Source organism: Symphalangus syndactylus, chromosome 13 (genome assembly GCF_028878055.3).
Source record: "Symphalangus syndactylus isolate Jambi chromosome 13, NHGRI_mSymSyn1-v2.1_pri, whole genome shotgun sequence".
In the NCBI taxonomy this organism is placed as follows: domain Eukaryota; kingdom Metazoa; phylum Chordata; class Mammalia; order Primates; family Hylobatidae; genus Symphalangus; species Symphalangus syndactylus.
The window spans coordinates 128,695,535-128,718,060 of NC_072435.2; the positions used below are offsets into that span (position 1 = coordinate 128,695,535).

General features: G+C 43.7%; 1 protein-coding gene across 2 annotated transcripts in view; it reads left to right on the top strand.

Annotated features, from left to right (window-relative positions):
• ZNF10 (zinc finger protein 10) overlaps positions 1 to 2,268 on the top strand; it is a 36,351-nt gene extending 34,083 nt beyond the window's left edge. Inside the window, exon 6 of one of the 2 annotated variants that reach the window (XR_008650395.2) lies at positions 186 to 2,268. The gene's annotated coding sequence lies outside the window, so the exon portion shown is untranslated. The remainder of the gene's footprint in view (positions 1 to 185) is intronic. The other variant, XR_010115008.1, reaches the window with a different exon arrangement.
• The last annotated feature ends 20,258 nt before the right edge of the window (positions 2,269 to 22,526 follow it).

Below are 22,526 nucleotides of genomic sequence, written 5' to 3' on the forward strand. Positions count from 1 at the left end.
CTCTGCTTTCGCTGCCTTGCTTTGTACATATTGTCCAGTTCTTTGTTCAAAATGCCAACAACCTGGACAACTACCCTCAACTGGCAACATACTTAGGCAACCCAGCAGGAGGTAAGCCCAAAGTTTAGGATTTTCTTTCTGTCTCTCTCATTCAAGTGAGTAACCTGAGTCCTTTTCTTTTTCAGTCTTTCAGCAGCCGTTTCCTAGAAGCCTCTTGGTAACTGAGGGCAACTGGCCGGGACCACACTCTGGTGTTACCTGAAGGCCAAGGAGTGAATGGGGATAGCTGCCTTGCCTGGAAGGGGAAAGGACTCTTTTCTGTCTTTTCTGGTTATAGTCCCTGATCCCTACGTGTGACACAATTGGCAGTGACAGCTTGTCCAGGGCAAACACACATTTCAGGCAACTTAAGCCACCTTTCCTTATTTGAAATTCTTCCCTTCACTTACTCAACTGGCTAAGGACAAGCCACAGAGGTTTGGGCATGTCACAGATGGTCTGTGTGAGTCATGGGCAGGGGTTGGGGGGACGAAAGGGAATTTATGTACAATTTAATCTTGCCTAAAGTTAGAGAGTTAAAGAATTGTTTTCAGTGGGATAGAAAAAAAATCCACAGGTTTGACTGAAAATTAATTAGAGAAGTCAGGCCTTCATCTAGGGACAAGAGGGAAGGTTCACAGTGGGTCATCGGTGGTGAAGGGAACCACTCCAAAGTGGTGCCAGCACCCATCTAAGGTCAGAGATGTCTGGCAGACAAAGATGGAGCCTTAAAGGGGGATGCCCCTGGGAACCCTGGTCAGGGCCCAGAGTTTTTCCAGGGGAGTGTCCCAGGGAAATTTGGGTCACCTAATGAGCCCTCCACTTTTCAAAGTCCTCCTTTCTAGACCACTATGGGCAACTCTCCATCTATTCCACCTGATTCCCCACTTGGCTGCATCCTCCACTGTTGGAATCAGTTTGACCCTGACAATCTAAAGAGAAAACCTAAGATTTTTTTCTGCAATACTGTTTGATCCCATTATGAGCTGCCCAGCCTAGAACAATGGGTGATCAATGGTAGCCTCACACCATCTTGCAATTAGGCCTATTTTGTAAGAGGCAGGGCAAATGGTCAGAAATAAAAATATATTAATCTGGACCCTTCTTCTCCCAAAGGCAAAATATTAATGCCACATTTCATTAGCCAATCCACCCCAGACATTAAACCTAAGGTCCAAAAGCTAGAGATGGGACCACAAATTAATCACAGTTTCTTGATATCACCTTTGTTGTGTATAACAATTGTGATCTGGAGGAAAGAAAAGGGGAACAGAGTAAAAACTTAGGGGAAGACTGGCAACTAGACTTCACCCACATGCCAACTGGCAGAGGATACAAGTTTTTGTTAGATACCTTTACTGCTAACAGATACCTTTACTGGTTGGGTCAAAGCTTACCCTACCAGAACAGAGAAGGGTAATGAGGTTATAAAGTGTCTCTTAAAATAAATGATGCCCTAGTCTTGGGTTATCTGAGAGTCTCCAAAGTGGTCATGGCCCATTCCTTATCTCCCAAATAACTCAAGGAGTTGCCAAGGCTCTCAGAATCAAATACTATTTACATTCAGCATGGAGGCCTCAGTCCTCCAGGAAAGTAGAAAGGGATAACCAAGCTCTAACATGACCGTTAGCAAAGCTATGTCAGGAAAAATCAGAAATTGGGTCGGCTTACTGCCCATAGCCTTCTTAAGGATCCGTAATACCCCTAGAGCAAAAATATAAGCCCATACAAAATGTTATACGGAAGACCATTCTTAACTAATGATCTAATTACTGATCCAGAAACAGCTAGTTTAGTAAAATACCTAGTCAACCTAGGACAATTTCAGTAGGCTTTACAAAAGTTTGGAACTCAAAGATTTCTCATACCAGGAACCAACTAGCATCCCCAAATCAGGCCAGGAGATAAGGTACTTGTTAAAACATGGAAGGAAGGATCACGTGATCAACAATTGCAACACAAATGGAAGGGACCTTTTCAGTGTTACTGGCCATGCCTTCTGCAGTCAAAGTGCTGGGATTAGATAGTTGGATACATCTTTCAAGGATGAAGTCTGAGATACTTGAAGCCCCAGGCCTGGAACCTGAAGTTTCCATCAGCCACTACACCTGTGAACCTGTGGATGACCTGAAATACCTGTTTAGAAGGCAACCAAAAGATAAATGCCTACCAACTTTTCTTGGTGTTTTTGTTGCAGTTACTGCAGGCTGGATAATAGTAGCCATATTTTTTATTTTTTGTAGTTTATTTGCCTACTTTCAAATGGTTGGAATAACTTCTTTTGTAGTAATTAAGCAGAATGTTTTAATTCATTCTTATAATAAACATTCCTGACAGCATAGGTACCCAACCCCTGAAGTTCCCATTAAATCTTTTAACCAAATTCATTTCCTCTCGCCTAGAGACCATCATGCTTCAGATGATCATGCAATCAGGTTTCTAGCCAGTTCCAAATGAAGACAGCACCCCTGGCCATAAAGAAACTACCCTGTCTAGGGCCGGGCATGGTGGTTCATGCCTGTAATCCCAGCACTTCGGGAGGCCGAGGCGGACGGATCACGAGGTCAGATCATCGAGACCATCCTGGCTAACACGGTGAAACCCCGTCTCTACTAAAAATACAAAAAATTAGCCGGGTGCAGTGGCGGACCCCTGTAGTCTCAGCTACTCGGGAGGCTGAGGCAGGAGAATGGCGTGAACCCAGGAGACGGAGGTTGCAGTGAGCGGAGATCACACCACTGCACTCCAGCCTGGGCGACAGAGCAAGACTCCATCTCAAAAAAAAAAGAAAAGAAACTACCCCGTCTCTGGATCAACTGAGGTCAGGAGTTCGCGATCGGGCTGACCAACATGGTGAAACTCCCTCTCTACCAAAAATACAAAATTAGCCAGGCATGGTGGCACATGCCTGTAATCCCAGCTACTTGGGAGGCTGAGGCAGGGGAATCCCTTGAGCCTGGGAGGCGGAGACTGTGGTGAGCCGAGGTCACTCAATTGCACTCCAGTCTGGGCAACAAGAGCAAAATTGTCAAAAAGGGAAGGGAAGGGGAAGGGGAAGGGAGGAGAGAGGGAAGGGGAAGGGAGGAGAGAGAGAAAGGAAGGGAGGAGAGAGAAAGAGGAAGGAAGGGAGGGGAGAGAAAGAGGAAGGAAGGGAGGGAGAGAGGGAAGGGAGGGAGGAAGGAAGGGAGGGAGGAAGGGAGGAAGGGAGGAGAAAGAAAAAAGGAAAGAAAAAGAAGGAAGGGAAAGGAAAAGAGAAAGAAACTAACTTGTCTCCCCTAGACAGAGCAGGATGAGTATTCCATGATCCTCAGTAGGTAGGGACTGTGCCCCAAGTCAGCATGAAGCAGTCATCAGTCCTGTGTCCAGAATTGGTGGGTTCTTGGTCTCACTGACTTCAAGAATGAAGCCGTGGACCCTCACGGTGAGTGTTACAGTTCTTAAAGGCGGTGTGTTCGGAGTTTCTTCCTCCTGGTGCGTTTGTGGTCTCGCTGGCTTCAGGAGTGAAGCTGCAGACCTTCGCAGTGAGTGTTACAGCTCTTAAGGTAGCGCGACTGGAGTTGTTCATTCCTCCCCGTGGGTTCGTGGTCTCGCTGGCCTCAGGAGAGAAGCTGCAGACCTTTGCGGTGAGTGTTACAGCTCATAAAGGCAGCATGGACCCAAAGAGTGAGCAGCAACAAGAGTTATTGCAAAGAGCGAAAGAACAAAGCTTCCACAGTGTGGAAGGGGACCAGAGCGGGTTGGGCTGGTGGTTTGGGCAGCCTGCTTGTATTCCCTTATCTGGCCCCACCTACATCTGGTTCACAGATGGCAGTAGCTTTGTGTCAAATGGGGAGTGCCAAGCTGGATATGCAAAAGAAAATCACACCACCATTACTGAAGCCCAGCCACTGCCCCCTAGCACATCAGCACAAAAGGCTGAAATCATTGCTCTTACACAAGCATTAATGTTGGGACAAGAACAGTTAATAAAGGAACAAGGGAGACAAAAACAAGGATCCTGGTGGTATACGGGATCAAAAATACATCTTCCTCGAAGAGACTGATGGAGAATGACTCTTTCCATATGGGGAGAGATGCCACCCTGGCCATGATTAACAGGCTCTTCATTGGGCCTAACAGCTTTGGTGGTTAAGCAGATCTGTCAAGCCTGCTCACTGTGTGCACTTAACAGCCCAGGAGATAAAATGCCTCCCCTAATAAAACCAGTCCAGAGGAAGGGAACTTACCTTTTATTCCCTTATCTGGCCCCACCTACATCCTGTTGATTGGTCCATTTTACAGAGAGCTGATTGGTCTGTTTTGACAGGGTGCTGATTGGTGCATTTACAATCCCTGAGCTAGACACAAATGTTCTTGCCCCACTAGATTAGCTAGACACAGAGCACCGATTGGTGCATTTACAAACCTTGAACTAGACACAGAGCACTGATTGGTGCATTTATAAACCTAGAGATAGACACAGAGCACTGATTGGTGCATTTAGAAACCTTGAGCTGGATGCAGGGTGCTGATTGGTGTATTTACAATCCCTTAGCTAGACATAAAGGTTCTCCAAGTCCCCACCAGATTAGCTAGATACAGAGTGCTGATTGGTGCATTTACAAACCTTGAGCTAGACACAGAGTGCTGATTGGTGTATTTACAATTCCTTAGCTAGACATAAAGGTTCTCTAAGTCCCCACTAGACTCAGAAGCCCAGCTGGCTTCACCCAGTGGATCCCACACAGGGGCGCAGGTGGAGCTGCCCGCCAGTCCCGCGCATCAGCCCGCACTCCTCAGCCCTTGGGTGGTAGATGGGACCTGGCGCCGTGGAGCAGGGGGCAGCGCTCGTCGGGGAGGCTGGGGCAGCACAGAAGCCCAAGCCCCGGCCCAGGGGAGGCTCAGGCATGGTGGACTGCAGGTAGCCAGCCCTGCCCCACGGGGAGGCAGCTGAGGCCCGGCGAGAATTCCAGCGCAGCACCAGCGGGCCGGCACTGCTGGGGGACCTGGCTCACCCTCTGCAGCTGCCGGCCCGGGTGCTAAGCCCCTCACTGCCTGGGGCCGGCAGTGCTGGCTGGCCGCTCTGAGTGCGGGACCCGCTGAGCCCACACCCACCCAGAACTCGCACTAGCCCACAAGTGCCACAGCACAGCCCCGGTTCCCGCCCATGCCTCTCCCTCCATACCTCCCCGCAAGCTGAGGGAGCCAGCTCCGGCCTTGGCCAGCCCAGAAAGGGGCTTCCACAGTGCAGCGGTGGGCTGAAGGTTCTCCTCCAGCGCAGCCAGAGTGGGTGCCTAGGATGACGAGGCGCCTAGAGCGAGCAAGGGCTGCAGGGCTGTGAGGGCTGCCAGCATGCTGTCATCTCTCAGTCCCTCTGCCTCCCATAAAGATTTATGGTGTTCACGTCTCAGGGGGAAAATGAGGCAGGAGAATAGGGTCTGGAGGCAAAGAACTCAGGCCAATTCATGCTGACTGGGTATCAAAGGCTGTTCCCTTTTCAATCCCTCCTTTTTCTTTGTGGCAGTTGCTGCGTGGCAATTGCAGCCCCTCCTTTTTGGGGGTGGCAGTTGAAAATGAAAGTACCTCTGATTGGCCCCCTCCCACAATCAATCAGACTGGTCATGAGCCTCCTCTTCATTCTGATTAGTCCCCTCCCACAAACAATCAGACAGGTCGTGAGCCTACTCTTCATTCTGATTAGTCCTCTCCCACAAACAATCAGACAGGTCGTGAGCGTACTCTTCATTCTGATTGGTCCCCCCCACAAACAAACTGGTCACCAGGTTAATCAGAAACCTCTAGAGGGTATTTAAACCCCAGAAAATTCTGTAACCTACACTGCAGCTGCTTACTCAAGCCGGCTCCCACCCTGTGGAGTATACTTTCATTTAAAATAAGTCTCTGCTTTCACTGCCTTGCTTTGTTTGTGCATTTTGTGCAAATCTTTGTTGGAAATGCCAAGAACCTGGACAACTACCCTCAGCCAGTAACAGTGGGAGAGGTGGTTCCATGACTATATTCATTTGTGAAACTTACAAAACTGTACACTCTAAATGGATCCAGTTTATTATATGTAAATTTTGCTTCAATAAAGTTGATTTTTTTTTGAGACAGAGTCATACTCTCTTGCCCAGGTTGGAGTGCAGTGGCGCCATCTTGGCTCACTGCAAGCTCCACCTCCCGGGTTCACGCCATTCTCCTGCCTCAGCCTCCTGAGTAGGTGGGACTACAGGCGCCCACCACAACGCCCAGCTAATTTTTTGTATTTTTAGTAGAGAGAGAGTTTCATGGTGTTAGCCAGGATGATCTAGATCTCCTGACCTCGTGATTCTCCTGCTTCGGCCTTCCGAAGTGCTGGGATTACAGGCGTGAGCCACTGTGCCCGGCCTAGTTTTGTAATAAATACTTAAAACTTAAGAAAAAATGTATTTATAACTTCAAACAACAGTTTTAAAACCAAAGTAAACCCCTGGAAAAAATTTTTTGTCATAAAACCTACATTCTTGAGCATCATAAAATTCACATTAAACAAAAATGAGAAAAACATAAAATTCTGATGAAGGATTAAAGCTCCTACTCGCTTTTTCTTGAGGCAGTGTTGCAGGAAGACTATGCTTTATGCATTCTGTGAGGAGTAGCAAATAAATGTCCTTAATTCACGTGGCATTTACAATCCCCATGCTCACTACCTACTGCATTCCTCCCAGGATTGCTCCTTCAAATGGCAGTCTCTATTGTTGCTTCCCCAGACCCCAGAAATGACCTCTTCACATGCTATCATTTTTGTTACTGGTTTATGGTGGGATGCAGATCAATTTTTCTCTCCAGCCTAAAAATGCTACTCCTTTGTGGGCAGCAAGCCACTCAGGTGCCAAGGCAAGAGACCGAGGGCACAAGCTGTTCCAGTATAATAAAGAAAATATATAGAATAAGAATAGTCATACTAGAAATAGATGATAGATATGATTATATATGAATATCATCAATCGTTAGTTTGTAGCATTACTCTTTATTCCAATATTATAATAATCTTTGTTCTACAATTATAACCTTGGAAAAACCAGGCTATACAGAGATAGGAACTGAAGGGACACGGTGAGAAGTGAGTGACCAGAAGACAAGAGTGTGAGCCTTCTGTCACACCTTTTCAGGGCCACTAGAGGGCTCCCTGGTCTAGCGGTAATGCCAGTGCCTGGGAAGGCACCCATTACTTAGCAGACCTTGGTCTAGCGGTCGTGCCAGTGCCTGGGAAGGCACCCGTTACCTAGCGGACCTTGGTCTAGTGGTAGAGCCAGGGAGTCTCCCTTTCCCTGGCGGAGTTAGAGAAGACTCTGCTCCACCACCTCTTGTGGAAGGCCTGACATCATTCAGGCCCGCCTGCAGCCATCCAGAGGCCTGACCGTCTCCCTATGACGCTGTGCTTCAGCGGTCACGCTCCTGGTGCGCTTTCATGTTCCGCTCTGTCACCTGGCTCCGCCTTCTAGATAGCAGTAGCAGAATTAGTGAAAGTACTAACGTCTTTGAAATGCATAGAAGAAATAATGACGTAACCTGTCCTGTCTTTCTCTCCGCCCCGGCTTCCAAACAGGGAAGGGCCCCCTGTCCTGTGGACATGTGACTCGCGTGACCTTACCTATCATTGGAGATGGCTCACACTCCTTACCCTGCCCCCTTGTCTTGTATCCAATAAATAACAGCGCAGCCAGTCATTTGGGGCCACTACTGGTCTCCCCATCTAGGTTGTAGTGGTCCCCCGGGCCCAGCTGTCAGTTCTTTTATCTCTTTGTCTTGTGTCTTTATTTCTACAATCTCTCATCTCCAGACACGAGGAGAAAAACCTACAGACCCAGTAGGGCTGGACCCTACACTCCTTAGTATCCTATACTACCATATGTCACACTAAATCTATTTGAAATCACAGACTTACTATCAAATATTGTAGTGTAAGTTGATTATGCAGTTTCTGAAATTTTAGTGCAAAGTTATAAAACCCTTGGCTGACAGAGAAACAAATGCAGTTGCAATGATTGTATTTCTTTTACTAAAACACACACATAAAACTGATTTTTTTAAGACATGAACTGAATGTTTTTCTTTTTTCTTTCTTTTTTTTTTTTCGAGATGGAGTCTCGCTCTGTCACCCAGGCTGGAGTGCAGTGGCACGATCTCAGCTTACTGCAACCTCTGCCTCCCGGGTTCAAGCGATTCTCCTGCCTCAGCCTCCCGAGTAGCTGGGACTACAGGCGCATGCCACCACACCCGGCTAATTTTTGTATTTTTAGTAGAGACAGGATTTCACTATGTTGGCCAGGATGGTCTTAATCTCCTGACTGCGTGATCCACCCACCTTGGCCTCCCAAAGTGCTGGGGTTATGGGTGTGAGCCACCGCACCTGGCCTGTTTTTATTCATGGAATTGGCCCTCATGCAAGAAAAGATGGTCATCACTGCTAACTTGAAGGCTACGGCAGAAAGAAGTGTATTTTTATATTATGTATCTTTCAGATTGATACATTAAATTGCCATTTTTGTAGGGAACATGGTCAAAAATATAGGCAAATTTGTATGGTTCAATCTACTAATTAGATAATTCCATGCTTATTAGTGTCTCTGAATACAAATGTAGTTATAATTGTCTGGCAACATGCCTCTTGTACAGCTTGCAGAACCATGAGCCAAATATATCCCCTTTCTTTATAAATTTCCCAACCGCAGGTATTTCTTTATAGCAATACAAATGGACTAAGACAATGCCTGATTCTGGGTTAGATCCTTTCCCATAAGGGACATTATCTGTGAGAACTTGAATAGAGTTGAATATTGATGCTAATAATGCTATCATCTTAATTTCCTGACTGATATACAAGAGAATGATCTTGTTTGAAGGATATATTAAGAACTGAAAGGGTGGCTGGTTGCAGTGGCTCATGCCTTTAATCCCAGCACTTTGGGAGGCCAAGGCAGGTGGATCACCTGGGGTCAGGAGTTCGAGACCAGCCTGGCCAACATAGTGAAATCCTGTCTCTACTAAAAATACGAAAATTAGCCAGGTGTGGTGGCAGGCATCTGTAATCTCAGCTACTTGGGAGGCTGAGGCAGGAGAATTGCTTGAACCCAAGAGGTGGAGGTTGCAGTGAGCTGAGATCGCACCACTGCACTCCAGCCTGGGGAATAGAGAGAGACCCCATCTCAAAAAAAAAAAAAAAAGAAAAAGAAAAAAGAAGTAAAAGGTATCATGTTATCTTTGTATTCTTAAATGGTGCAGAAAAATATTTCTTTGTATTGTATGTGCAACTGTTCTGTAGGTTTCAGCTTATTTAAATATATTTTTCTAAAAATCACAATTTTGTATATTTTTCATAAATAAAAATACAATTTCTGGGGCTGAAAAACAGTGGTCTGGTCATATGAAAGGCTATGACTATTTTAAATCTTGACAGAAATTGCCAATTTGCCTCCCAAAAAGGTGGTGCCAATTTATATTACCATTATAAGCTTTATGAGAATATCAGAACACATCTGATAAATATCATACCTACTAATAAATATATAATAAATATCAATGTACATTTAAAAGTAGATCTCATCTCTAAATCAAAATATGAACACACATACCCTGCACACACAACTAGTTCACAAATCATGCTATTTTTAAATCTTTCATGGTTAATCTTTTGAAACTATGTGTCCAATCTGGGATTTGAAAGCTATGTTCATATTTAACAAATATCAAATATAGAAATTGTATCTCACATCAAGGCAATAAAATGATTTTTTTTTTGAGATTGAGTCTTGCTCTGTTGCCTAGGCTGGAGTACAATGGCGTGATCTCTGGTCACTGCAAATTCTGCCACCCAGGTTCATGCCATTCTCCTGCCTCAGCCTCCCGAGTAGCTGGGACTACAGGTGCCCGCCACGACGTCTGGCTATTTTTTTGTATTTTTAGTAGAGACAGGGTTTCACTGTGTTAGCCAGGATGGTCTCGATCTCCTGATCTCGTGATCTGCCCACCTCGGCCTCCCAAAGTGCTGGGATTACAGGCATGAGCCACTGATCCTGGCCAATTTTTTAAAATTCTAATGAATTTTGTCATATACTGATCGGAAGGGTTTTTCAGTTAAAAAGTGCTGGAGAATGCTGTGATAATATGTTTGGGAAATAGAATCTTTTCACATGAGTGTTCCTGAATCAGTCCTCACTGCCTAGACATTGAACTTATTAGACAAAATGGCGATATCAATAAACAGATAGAAATTATTAAAAAGAACTGAAGAGAAATTCTGGAGATGAAAAGTATAACTGAAATGAAAAATTCAGCATAGGGATTTAACAGCATATTTGAGCAGACAGAAGGTAAATTAGCAAACTTGGAAATAAAACAATTGGAATTATATAGTGTGAGGAGCAGAAAGTAAATTTTAAAAAGTGAACAGATTACAGGCATTCCTTGGAGATACTGCAGGCTTCATTCTACACCATCACAACAAAGCAATCAATCATCATAAGGAAGTCATACAATATTTTTGGTTTCCTAGTGAATATAAAACCTATGTTTAGAGAGTGGGCTTCAAGATGACTGTCTAAAGGCATTTGGTACTCACCTCATTCACAAAGAAGAACCAAAAATGGCAAGTATATAATCACACTTTGAGTAGATTGTCTAAGAGAGGACATATAATTCAACAGAGAAGTGATAGAAAACACCTAAGGCAAGGAAGCAGAGGGAGGCGAGGTGGCCTGCTCAGCCACTGGAGATGGGCTGAGAACCCAGAGAAACACCCCAATGTGAGGAAAGGGTATGTGAGAGATTCCCCAGCAGTCCACATTTCCACCATGGTCTCTTGCAATCCTAGCATGGGAAATTTCCTCAATCCTCACGGGCCCTAAAACCAACATAGTAGCTGCCTGGAGACCACAAGATGGCATTGCTACAGAGATGGGGCATACACTGGGTCTTACACACACCCTGAGTCCTAAGTAGCTTCAGCACAGTGCCATTTTGAGAGCCCAGACCCTGCCACACTTCACCCTGCACTGGGGTTCAATAGCTCCTGATATCCACATCCCAGGAGCCCCGTTGACAAGCATGCTTGGCCCACCACTCCCACTCCCTTGGGCCCTGGGGTGCAAGGGCTGGCCCACCTGGGATCCCTATCTCCAGCAAAACTACCACAGTCTGCACCAACGATGGTGCTCTAAGCCACTGAGGAAATCACAGGTACCACTGAAACTGCTTATAGCTGAAGAAATTATATGGAGACTACAGTGCTGCATGGACCCAAAATAAAAACTAAAGTGCCCTACCCCGGGCCAGGCGCAGTGGCTCACGCCTGTCATCCCAGCACTTTGGGAGGCGGGCGGATCACCTGAGGTCAGGAGTTCAAGACCAGCCTGGCCAACATGGTGAAACCCCATCTCTACTAAAAATACCAAAATTAGCCAAGTGTGGTGGCAGACATCTGTAATCCCAGCTACTCAGGAGGCTGAGGCAGGGAAATCGCTTGAACCCGGGCGGCAGAGGTTGCAGTGAGCCCAGATCCCACCAGTGCACTCCACCCTGGGTAACAGAGTGAGATTCTCTCTCAAAAAAAAATTAAATTAAATTAAATTAAAAAGTGCTCTACCTGGCTAGGTGCAGTGGCTCATGCCTGTAATCCTAGCACTTCGGGAGGCCAAGGCAGGGAGATTACTTGAGCTCTGGCGTTCGAGACCAACCTGGGAAACATGGTGAAACCCAGTCTCTACAAAAAATACAAAACTTAGCCAGATGGTATATGCCTGTGGTCCCAGCTATTTGGGAGGCTGAGTTACGAGGATTGCTTAAGCCCAGGAAATAAAGGTTGCAGTCAGCCATAGACACATAGTTGCAGTCACCATAGATACATCTTTAGGAAACAGTCCTCCTCTAATAAAGCAAATTCAAAAGAATGGAAGAAGTGACTTTTTCGCCAGATGTGTATATATCAATGTTGAGAACACAAGAAACATGCAAAAAAAAAACTAAGGAAAAAATGACACCTCCAAAGGAAAACAGTAACTCTCCAGCAAACAAGGATGCTATATCCAGAAAAGTTAAATGAAGTCATAAATGAAGAAGAAAGAAAGTCTTTCCCAGGCAAATAAAAACTTAGGGAATTCATCACCAGTAGACTGGCTGGCTATACAAGAAATTCGTACGGGAGTCCTACACCTGGAAGCAAAAGAACGATATCTACCATTATGAAAACATATGAAAATATAAAGCCTGCTACTGGTAGAGCAAACACACAAATAAGGAAGAGAAAGGACTAAAATCTTCAGGCTCCACTTCTAGTTTCCTTGCTATTTCCACCACATCTGGATTTACTTCCTCCATGGAAGTTTTGAGTTCCTCAAAATCATTTATGAGCATTGGGATCAACTTATTTTACAGTCCTATTAATGTTGATATTTTGACTCCCTCCTATGAATCACAAATGTCCTTAATGGCACCTAAAATGGTGAATCCTTTCCAGAGGTTTTTCTATTTACATTGCCCAGATCCATCAGAGTAATCACTAGCTATGGCAGCTGTAATCTTACAAAATATATTTTTGAAATAAGACTTGAAAGTCAAAATTACTCCTTTATGCATGGGCTACAGAATGGATATTATGTTAGCAGGTGTGAAAACAGCATTTATTTCCACCAGAGCTCTTGGGTGACTAGGTGCATTGCCAATATGCAGTACTATTTAGAAAGAAATCTTTTCTTACTGAGTAGTAGGTCTCAACAGTGGGTTTAAAATATTCAGTAAACCATGTTATAAACAGATGTGCTGTCACCCAGGCTTTGTTGTTCCATTTATAGAGCACAGCAAAATAGGTTTAGCATAATTCTTTTTTTTTTTTTTTTTTTGAGATGGAGTCTCGCTCTGTTGCCCAGGCTGGAGTGCAGTGGCGCGACCTCGGCTCACTGCAAGCTCCGCCTCCCGGGTTCACGCCATTCTCCTGCCTCAGCCTCCCAAGTAGCTGGGACTATAGGCGCCCGCCACCGTGCTCGGCTAATTTTTTTGTATTTTTGGTAGAGACGGGGTTTCACCATGTTAGCCAGGATTGTCTTGATCTCCTGACCTCGTGATCTGCCCGTCTCGGCCTCCCAAAGTGCTGGGATTACAGGCGTGAGCCACCGCACCCGGCTGTTTAGCATAATTCTTAAGGGCTCTAGGATTTTCAGAATGGTAAACGAGACAAACAAAAGCAGCTGGAATTTGTTACTGTCCTACATGAAATTCTAAAGAGAATCCTTCAGGTCAAAATGAAAGGACACTAGACAGTAACTTGATGGTATATAGAGAGTAAGAAAGATTTTCAGTAAGAAGGCTGGGTGCGGTGGCTCATGCTTGTAATCCCAGCACTTTGGGAGGCCGAGGCCGACGGATCACGAGGTCAGGAGATCGAGACCACGGTGAAACCCCATCTGTACTAAAAATACAAAAAATTAGCCAGGCGTCGTGGCGGGCGCCTGTAGTCCCAGCTACTCGGAGAGGCTGAGGCAGGAGAATGGTGTGAACCCAGGAGACGGAGCTTGCAGTGAGCCAAGATTGCACCACTGCACTCCAGCCTGGGTGACAGAGCAAGACTCTGTCTCAAAACAAAAAAAAAGGAAGATTTTCAGTAAGAAAAGACTACATGGGCACTTATAGAAGCTAGTGTCAGTGTAAAAGAAAATACATAAAAATAACTATAAATGGCCGGGCACAGTGGCTCATGCCTGTAATCCCAGCACTTTGGGAGGCCGAGGTGGGTGGATCACAAGGTCAGGAGATCAAGACCATCCTGGCTAACACGGTGAAACCCCATCTCTACTAAAAATACAAAAAATTAGCTGGGTGCAGTGGCTGGCGCCTGTAGTCCCAGCTACTCGGGAAGCTGAGGCAGGAGAATGGCGTGAACCTGGGAGGCGGAGCTTGCAATGAGCCGATATGGTACCACTGCACTCAGCCTGGATGAGAGTGCGAGACTCCGTCTCAAAAAAAAAAAAACTATAAATTTATGTTATCAGGCACACAATATATAATGATGTAACTTGGGACAATAACATAAAGGGAAGCAGGAAACGGAACTACATAAGAGCAGAGTTTTTGCATGCTATTGAAGTTAACTTTGTGTCAGCTCAGACTATATTGGCCTCAAATTTATTTGGAAGTCCGGAGGGCTGCGAATAGCCAAAGCAATCTTGAAAAAGAAGAATAAAGTCGGAGGCAGTTTCTGCTTTCAAAACTTACTACAAAGCTACAGTCATCAAAACAATGTGGTACTTGCATAACTATAAATATTTAGATCAATGGAATAGAATTGAGAATCTAAAAATCAACCTATACATCTATGTCCAGTTGATTTTTACAAGGGTGCCAAGTATATTAAGTAAGGAAAAATAATCTCTTTAACAAATGGCACCGGATGACTGGATTTCCACATGCAGAACAATGAAGTTGGCCTCCATCTCACACTACATACAAAAATTAATTCAAACTAGACGAATGACTTAAAAGCTAAAACTGTAAATCTCTTAGAATAAGACATAAAGGAAAATCCTCATGACCATAGGGCCTGTCATGGTGACTCACACCTGTAATGCCAGAACTTTGCAAGGCTGAGGCAGGAGGCTCACTTGAGCTCGAGAGTTGGAGACCCACCTGGGCAACCTAGTGAGATCCCATCTCTATTAAAAAAAAAAAGAAAAAGTATTCACAACCTTAGATTTGGCAACAGATTCTTAATTATGACACCAAAAGCACAAGCAATAACAGAAAAGAATAGATAAATTGGACTTCATCAAAATTTTGAAATTTTGTGCATCAAAGGACATTATCACGAAAGTGAAACAATAACCAACAGAAATAGAGAAAATATTTGCAAATCATGTAAGAGTTTAATATCAAGAACATTTAAAGAACTCCTACAACTCAGAAAACAACCCCACTGAAAAATGAGTAGAGACATGAATAGACATTTCTCCAAAGAGGATGTGCCAATGGCCACTAAACATGTGAAAAGATGGTCAAAGTTATTAGTCACTTGGGAAACGCTAACCAAAACCACAATGAGATACCACTCCACACCTTGTAGGATAGGTGTAATTTTTTTTTAAAGCAGAAAGTATTAAGTCTTATTCCCCAGTGAACAGGTATATTCAAACCTACCCCTACAGGCCAAGGGAACTGAGAAGCCAAAGAAAGAAGCTAACAAATCCAGTTTCTCAGAAACATTTAATAGGGACTTACAAACAGAAACGATGTCTTGGGCAACCATGAGACAGTGGATTACTGCACTCACCCTCCAGAAAGAATTCTTTATATCACAAGTTTTTTTGTTAAGACATGTTCAGCTGGCCATGTTTCAGACTCTCTTGCAAAACTCATGACCAATAGGAATTTAGAGAAGCATCTCTATGAGGGATTGTCTATGGCACGTGCATTGTTTTTTGACCTTACCGTAGCAATGTCTTGGTATGCATGATTCAAACATTAGTCATTATGTCAGTTTCATTTCAAGATGGCCTTACTCTTGACAGGCAACAGACTGTTTTCCTACAAGTGTTTGGTAAGGATGTGAAGAAACTGGAGCCCTTGTACATTGCTGGTGGGAATGTAAAATGGTTCAGCCACTGTGAGAAACATTTTGGTGGTTTCTTGGAAAGGACAGAATTGCCCTATGACCCAATAATACCGCTACCATGTATATACCCCAACGCATTGAAAATAGGGAGTCAAACAGATACTTTTATGCCAATATTCCTTGCAAAATTATTCATAATAGCCCAAAGGTGGATCAGCCCAAATGTCCATCAACAGATAAATGGATAAACAAAATGGAATATACAATAGGATATCAGTCATAAAACAGAACCAAAGCTCTGGTACATGCTACGACATAGGTGAACCTGAAAAACATTATGCCAAGTGAGATAAACCAGACACAAAGGGACAAATATTGTATGATTCCACTTATATGACCTAGGTCGAATAGGCAAATTCATGGAGACAGAAAGTAGATCAGAGGTTTCCAGGCAAATAGGGGGAATAATGAATACCAGAGTTTCTGTTTGGAGTGATAGAAAAGCTTTGGAAATAGTGGTGATGGTTACACAACATTGTGAATCTAATTAATGTCATTGAATTGTATGCTTAGCGATAGTTAAAATGGAAGTTTTTATTATGTGTATCTATCCAAAATGAGATAAAAAAGAAATTTTAAAAATTTAAAGAGAGCAATTTTAAAATGTTAGAATTAGCCAATTTTAACATCATATTGAATTTTGCATTTCAAGCATAGGCTAATTTCCCCTCACAATTATTTTGTGTGTGTGTGTGTGTGTGGGTGGGTGGGTGTTTTCAGGCCTTTAGTATATATTTATTGATAGTGATAGGTGACAAGAAATTTTTATGCTAATGTGATTTATGAAAAACATTTTTAAAGAGAACTGGTTGTGGTGGCTCATGCCTATAATCCTAGTGCTTTGGGAGGCTAAGGTGGGAGGATTGCTTGAAACCAGGAGTTCGAGACCAGCCTGGGCAACATAGGGAGACACCATTTCCACAAAAAAATTAGAAAATTAGCCAGGTATATATGTTATATATATTGTACAATGTAGCATACATTATATAATATATATTATACAGGTGCATACCTGTATTCCGAGCTACTTAAGAGGCTGAGATAGGAGGATCACTTGAGCCCCGGAATTTGAGATTACAGTGAGCTATGGTCGTGCCACTGAACTCCATCCTGCATGATAGAGTGAGACCCTGTCTCTTAAATTTATTTTTAAAAGAACAGATGTAAGAAAGACCTTCTAAATATAAGGGTAAATAGAGGTGAAATGTAAGGAGAGGAAAAAATATATACCATGCATACAGTAACCAAAAAAAAAAAAAAGCTGGCATGGTTATATTAACATCAGACTATGGCAAGAAATATCATGAGAGATAGACAGGAAAATTTTATAATAATAAATGGCAAACTCAACAGGAAAATCTAAATGTCTTAAATAAATAGCTTGAGACATAAGCATATTGCACCCTGATTACTGTGACAACTTCTGTAGTAGAGGATCTGCCAGTGCTCATCAAAACTGTTTGCTTTTTCCTCATTGGCAGCTCTTTCCAAACACACCTTGAGTTTACATGGAGTCAAGTGACCAAGTTCTGGCCATGGAATATGGGCTAAAATGGGATATACTGCTTTCAGTCCTGTCCCACGTGATGAAGAATGAACGTTCTTTAGATTATTACACAAAGTGGGAAAGACTGTCAGGGAAACTTGAAAAAGAATTAGACATTAATAAAAAATATTACTTTGTATTTTCAGTGTAAATCTAGGCATTATTTACGGCACTCTTCCATATTATATCTGCTTTTCATTGTCTTTGAGATATTTTACAACCCTGTACCTTATCGAAAACTCATGTTATTATTCTCTATAGAAATGCAAATATATTATGTCTAGTTGATGCAATTCTTTAGTTTTCCATCTTTTTGTAAATTCACCCTCGTATTTCTTACCTGTTTATCAATGGCTCTTTGAATTCTTCTTTGGACTATTTACAACAGCTTACTGGTACACTAATTAAATAAGAAGGTAATTAAAATATTTGGCACATGTTTATTTTGTGTTTGTATGAGAGTCATGACTTTTTTTTTTTGCAACAGGGTCTCACTTTGTCACCCAGGCTGGAGTGCAGTGTTGTGATCATGGTTCACTGCAGTGTTGACCTCCCAGGCTCAGGTGGTCCTCTTACCTCAGCCTCCTGAGTAGCTGGGACTATGGGTGGCACACCAGCATGCCTGGCTAATTTTTTTTTTTTGGATTTTTTTGTAGAGACAGGGAGTCACACTATGTTGTCCAGGCTGGTCTCAAACTCCTGTATTCAAGCAATCCCCCCACCTTGGCCTCTCAAAGTTCTAGTATTACAGACATGAGCCACCGTGCCCAGTTTTTATATTTTTTTTAAAAAATATTGTGAAAGTTTCTTAAACACCCTGTATAACTTCCACTATCTCTCCCATCCACCATTTGCAAGCTGGATTTCAATGTAAGAAATCTATCAGAATCATATACTGGAAGCAATAGACTCTGTAAACATGGGTCACTGAATGATTGACTTTAGCAGAGATTCCCCGACCCTCATTGCACTATGATATGTGAAAACATAAGGTCTAAATTACATATCATAAAATGTAACCATTTAATGTATATAATTTCATTTTAAAACTATTTTTACAGGCCGGGTTCAGTGGCTCATGCCTGCAATCCCAGCACTTTGGGAGGCTGAGGTGGGCGGATCACGAGGTCAGTATATCGAGATCATCCTGGCTAACACTGTGAAACCCCATCTCTACTAAAAAAAAAAATAACAAAAAATTAGCTGGGCATGGTGGCACGCACCTGTGATCCCAGCTACTCAGGAGGCTGAGGCAGGAGAATGCCGTGAACCCAGGAGGTGGAGCTAGCAGTGAGCCGAGATCTTGCCACTGCACTCTAACCCGGGCAACAGAGCGAGACACCGTCTCAAAAAAAAAATTATTTTTACAGAATTGTGCAACCATCTCTATAATTTAATTTTAGGGCCTGCCGTGGTGGCTCATGCCTGTAATCCCAGCACTTTGGGAGGCTGAGATGGGTGGATCACCTGGGGTCAGGAGTTCGAGACCAGCCTGGCCAACATGGTGAAACCCCGTGTCTACTAAAAATGCACACACACACACACACACACATACACACACACATAGTCGGGCATGGTGGCACACCTGTAATCCCAGCTACTCAGGAGGCCGAGGCAGGAGAATCGCTTGAACCTGGGAGCTGGAGGTTGCAGTGAGCTGAGATGGCACCACTGCACTCCAGCCTACGTGACAGAGTGAGACTCTGTCTCCAAAAAAATTAATTTTGGCCGGGCGCGGTGGCTCACGCTTGTAATCCCAGCACTTTGGGAGGCCGAGGCGGGTGGATCACGAGGTCAGGAGATCGAGACCACGGTGAAACCCTGTCTCTACTAAAAATACAAAAAATTAGCCGGGCGTGGTGGTGGGCGCCTGTAGTCCCAGCTACTTGGAGAGGCTGAGGCAGGAGAATGGCGTGAACCCGGGAGGCGGAGCTTGCAGTGAGCCGAGATTGCGCCACTGCACTCCAGCCTGGGCGACAGAGTGAGACTCCATCTCAAAAAAAAAAAAAAAAAAAAAAAAAAAAAAAAAAAAAAAAATTAATTTTTAGAACATTTTCATATAACCCCTCCCCAAAACTTCATATCCACTAGTAATCAGACCTAGGCAATGAATAATCTACTGTTTCTACCGATTTGCCTTCTGAGAAAATTTCACATAAATAGTATCATGCAATATGTGGTCTTATAAGACTTGCTTCTTCCATTCAGTATAATGTTTTGAGGTTTATTTGCTCAGGCATGTACCAGTACTTAAGTCCTTTTTTGCTTAATAGTGTTTCATTGTATAGATATATCTCATTTTGTTTTTCAAACATCAGTTGTTGGATATTTGGGTTGTTTCCACTTTTTGGCTATTATGAATAATGCTTCTGGTAACATTTATGTACATGTCTTTGTGTGAACATTTCTTTTTCTTTTTTTTTTTTTAAGAGACGGAGGTCTCACTCTGTCACCCATGCTGGAGTGCAATGGTGTAATCATAGCTCGCTGAAACCTTGAACTCCTGGGCTCAAGCAATCCTCCGCCACCTCAGCCACCCAAGTAGCTACAGCCATGACTACAGCCATGTCACCATACCTGGATATCTTTTCCTTTATCTTGGGTAATGAGCTTTGCTAAAGAGCACTTCGGGAGGCTGAGGCTGGAGGATCACTTGAGGCCAGGAGTTTGAGACTATCCTTGGCAACATGGTGAGACTGTATCTCTCCAAAAAAAAAAAAAAAAAGTCAGGCATGGTGATGCATACCTGTAGTCTTAGTTACTTGGGAGGCTGAGGTGAGAGGATCACTTGCGCCCAGGAGTTTGAGGTTACCTTGAGCTATGATTATACCACTGCACTTCATCTGGGGCAACAAAGCAAGATCATGTTCCTAAAAATAAAAATAAAATAAAATATATAAAATTTTTTAAAGCCTGATTTTTTAAAAAAGCCTGACATACTTTTTTTTAAGGAGACACCCAGGCTGGAGTGCTGTGGCATGATCATAGCTCACTGCAGCCTCAAACTCCTGGCTCAAAAGATCCTCCTGCCTCAGCCTCCTGAGTAGCTGGGACTACAGGTGTGCACCCCCACCCGAGCTAATTTAAACAAATTTTTTTAGAGATGAGGTCTTCTCAAATTGTCCAAAGTGCTGTGGTGGCATTAGCCACCACACCCAGCCTAGTTGACGTACTTAATCTACCTGAGATTTATTTTAAATATATCGAGAGACTGCCATCTTTACTTATATTATTATGTAGCTACCTTGTTGTTCCTATACAATTTATTGAAAAGTTTATCTTTCCCATAATGACTTTTCCCCTAATATTTTCTTATGAAAAATTTCAAACTTACAGAAGAGTATAAATAATTTTACAGTAAACACTGATATTTCCAATTTTAAGTGGTTATCTACTGTGTTGAAATTTGCACTGATGGTACAAAACGATGGTGGGTAAAACTGCTGGCACTTCAGCATCAATTAAGGTAATAGCAAAAAAAGATATTTATAGCCGGGCGAGGTGGCTCAAGCCTGTAATCCCAGCACTTTGGGAGGCTGAGGATCAGGAGATCGAGACCATCCTGGCTAACACGGTGAAACCCCGTCTCTACCAAAAACACAAAAAATTAGCCGGGCGTGTTGGCAGGCGCCTGTATTCCCAGCTACTCGGGAGGCTGAGGCAGGAGAATGGCGTGAACCCAGGAGGTGGAGGTTGCAGTGAGCCGAGATCGCGCCACTGCACTCCAGCCTGGGGGACAGAGAAAGACTCCGTCTCAAAAAAAAAAAAAAAAAAAAAAAAAAAAAGATATTTATTAGTAGCCATTGTATTCTTCATCACTACACGTTCATAGTTTTGTTTGTTTCTTTGAGACAGGGTCTAGCTCTGTTGCCTAGGTTGGAGTGCAGTAGCATGATCATAGCTCACTGCCGCCTCAAACTCCTAGGCTCAAGCAGTCCTCCTGCCTCAGTCTTCTGAGTCGCTAGAATTATAGGTGTTCACCACCATACCCGGGTAATTTTATTTTATTTAGAGATGGGGCCTCGCTATGTTATCCAGGCTGGTCTCATACTGCTGGCCTCAAGTGATCCTCCCACCTCAGCCTCCCAAGCAGCTGGGATTACAGAGATGAGCCACTCCACCCAGATTTGTACTTTTTAAAGGAAGTCAATTTAACTTTAGGATGTCTTTGATAAAGTAGTAAAGAGTCATTTTATTAAATATCAACTCTTAAATATATCTCTTTTTTTTTTTGAGACGGAGTTTCGTTCTGTCATCCAGGCTGGAATGTAGTGGCGCGATCTCGGCTCACTGCAAGCTCTGCCTCCCGGGTTCACGCCATTCTCCTGCCTCAGCCTCTCAAGTGGCTGGCAGGCGCCTGCCACCACACCCAGCTAATTTTTTTGTATTTTTAGTAGAGACGGGGTTTCACCGTGTTAGCCAGGATGGTCTCAATCTCCTGACCTCGTGATCCGCCTGCCTCGGCCTTCTTAAGTGCTGGGATTACAGGCGTGAGCCACCACGCCTGGCCTAAATACATCTCTTTTTAATATCTGTGCAATGAACTTTCTGTGCTGTATACTGAAGTTCCGTAGTTGTCTCAAGAAAAAGCATTTGTGTGATTATTTACATTGGGAGCTGAACTTTGCATTAAAGAAGGACTGAGAAACCTTTGCAGGTATTCTCTCAAAAATCAACCAAGTAAACTTGTCACTTAAAGGAAGGCAAACGACAGGGTCTTATTATTTATTTATTTGTCAATATAAACGTAGAATTTTCAAGAGAGGAATACAATTTTGGTTTTTTTTCCCCAATATGGCTGACTAGAGGCTTTTTCTGTTCACCTTATCCACTTCTATGAACCAAGATAGTGTCTGGGCAATCACACTTCGAACATATTATCCAAGAGGGAACATAGGAGTTCAAAAGAAAAGCAAAGGGAAACTCCAGAATCTGGGGAAGAGGAGGGCACGCAGCCTGCATGGCTGCAATTGGCCAAAAACTGGGAGCGAATCCCTGATATGGGAGAGGGTAACTGAGTGCCTTTCTGTGGTCCACTTTCCCTCTAGGGAACTGTGCAATCCAGGCCACAGGAGAGCACCTTGATTCCCCTGAGCCCTGGATCTAACTTGGGAGCAGTCAGTAGACTGAGGAGGAGCTGCTTTGGGAAGTATCCCATGAACTCCCCCAGACCTGGGCGTCTACAATAATAGGATGTTATTCTCAATCCTAGCTCTTATAAAGCTGTACTGAGTCCAGGGAGTTAGCGGTGGCATCAGTCGACTGTGTTAGAGACTCATGCTGGGACTCAGGGAACCAGGGCTCAAGTTGGTGAGGGACTCCTAC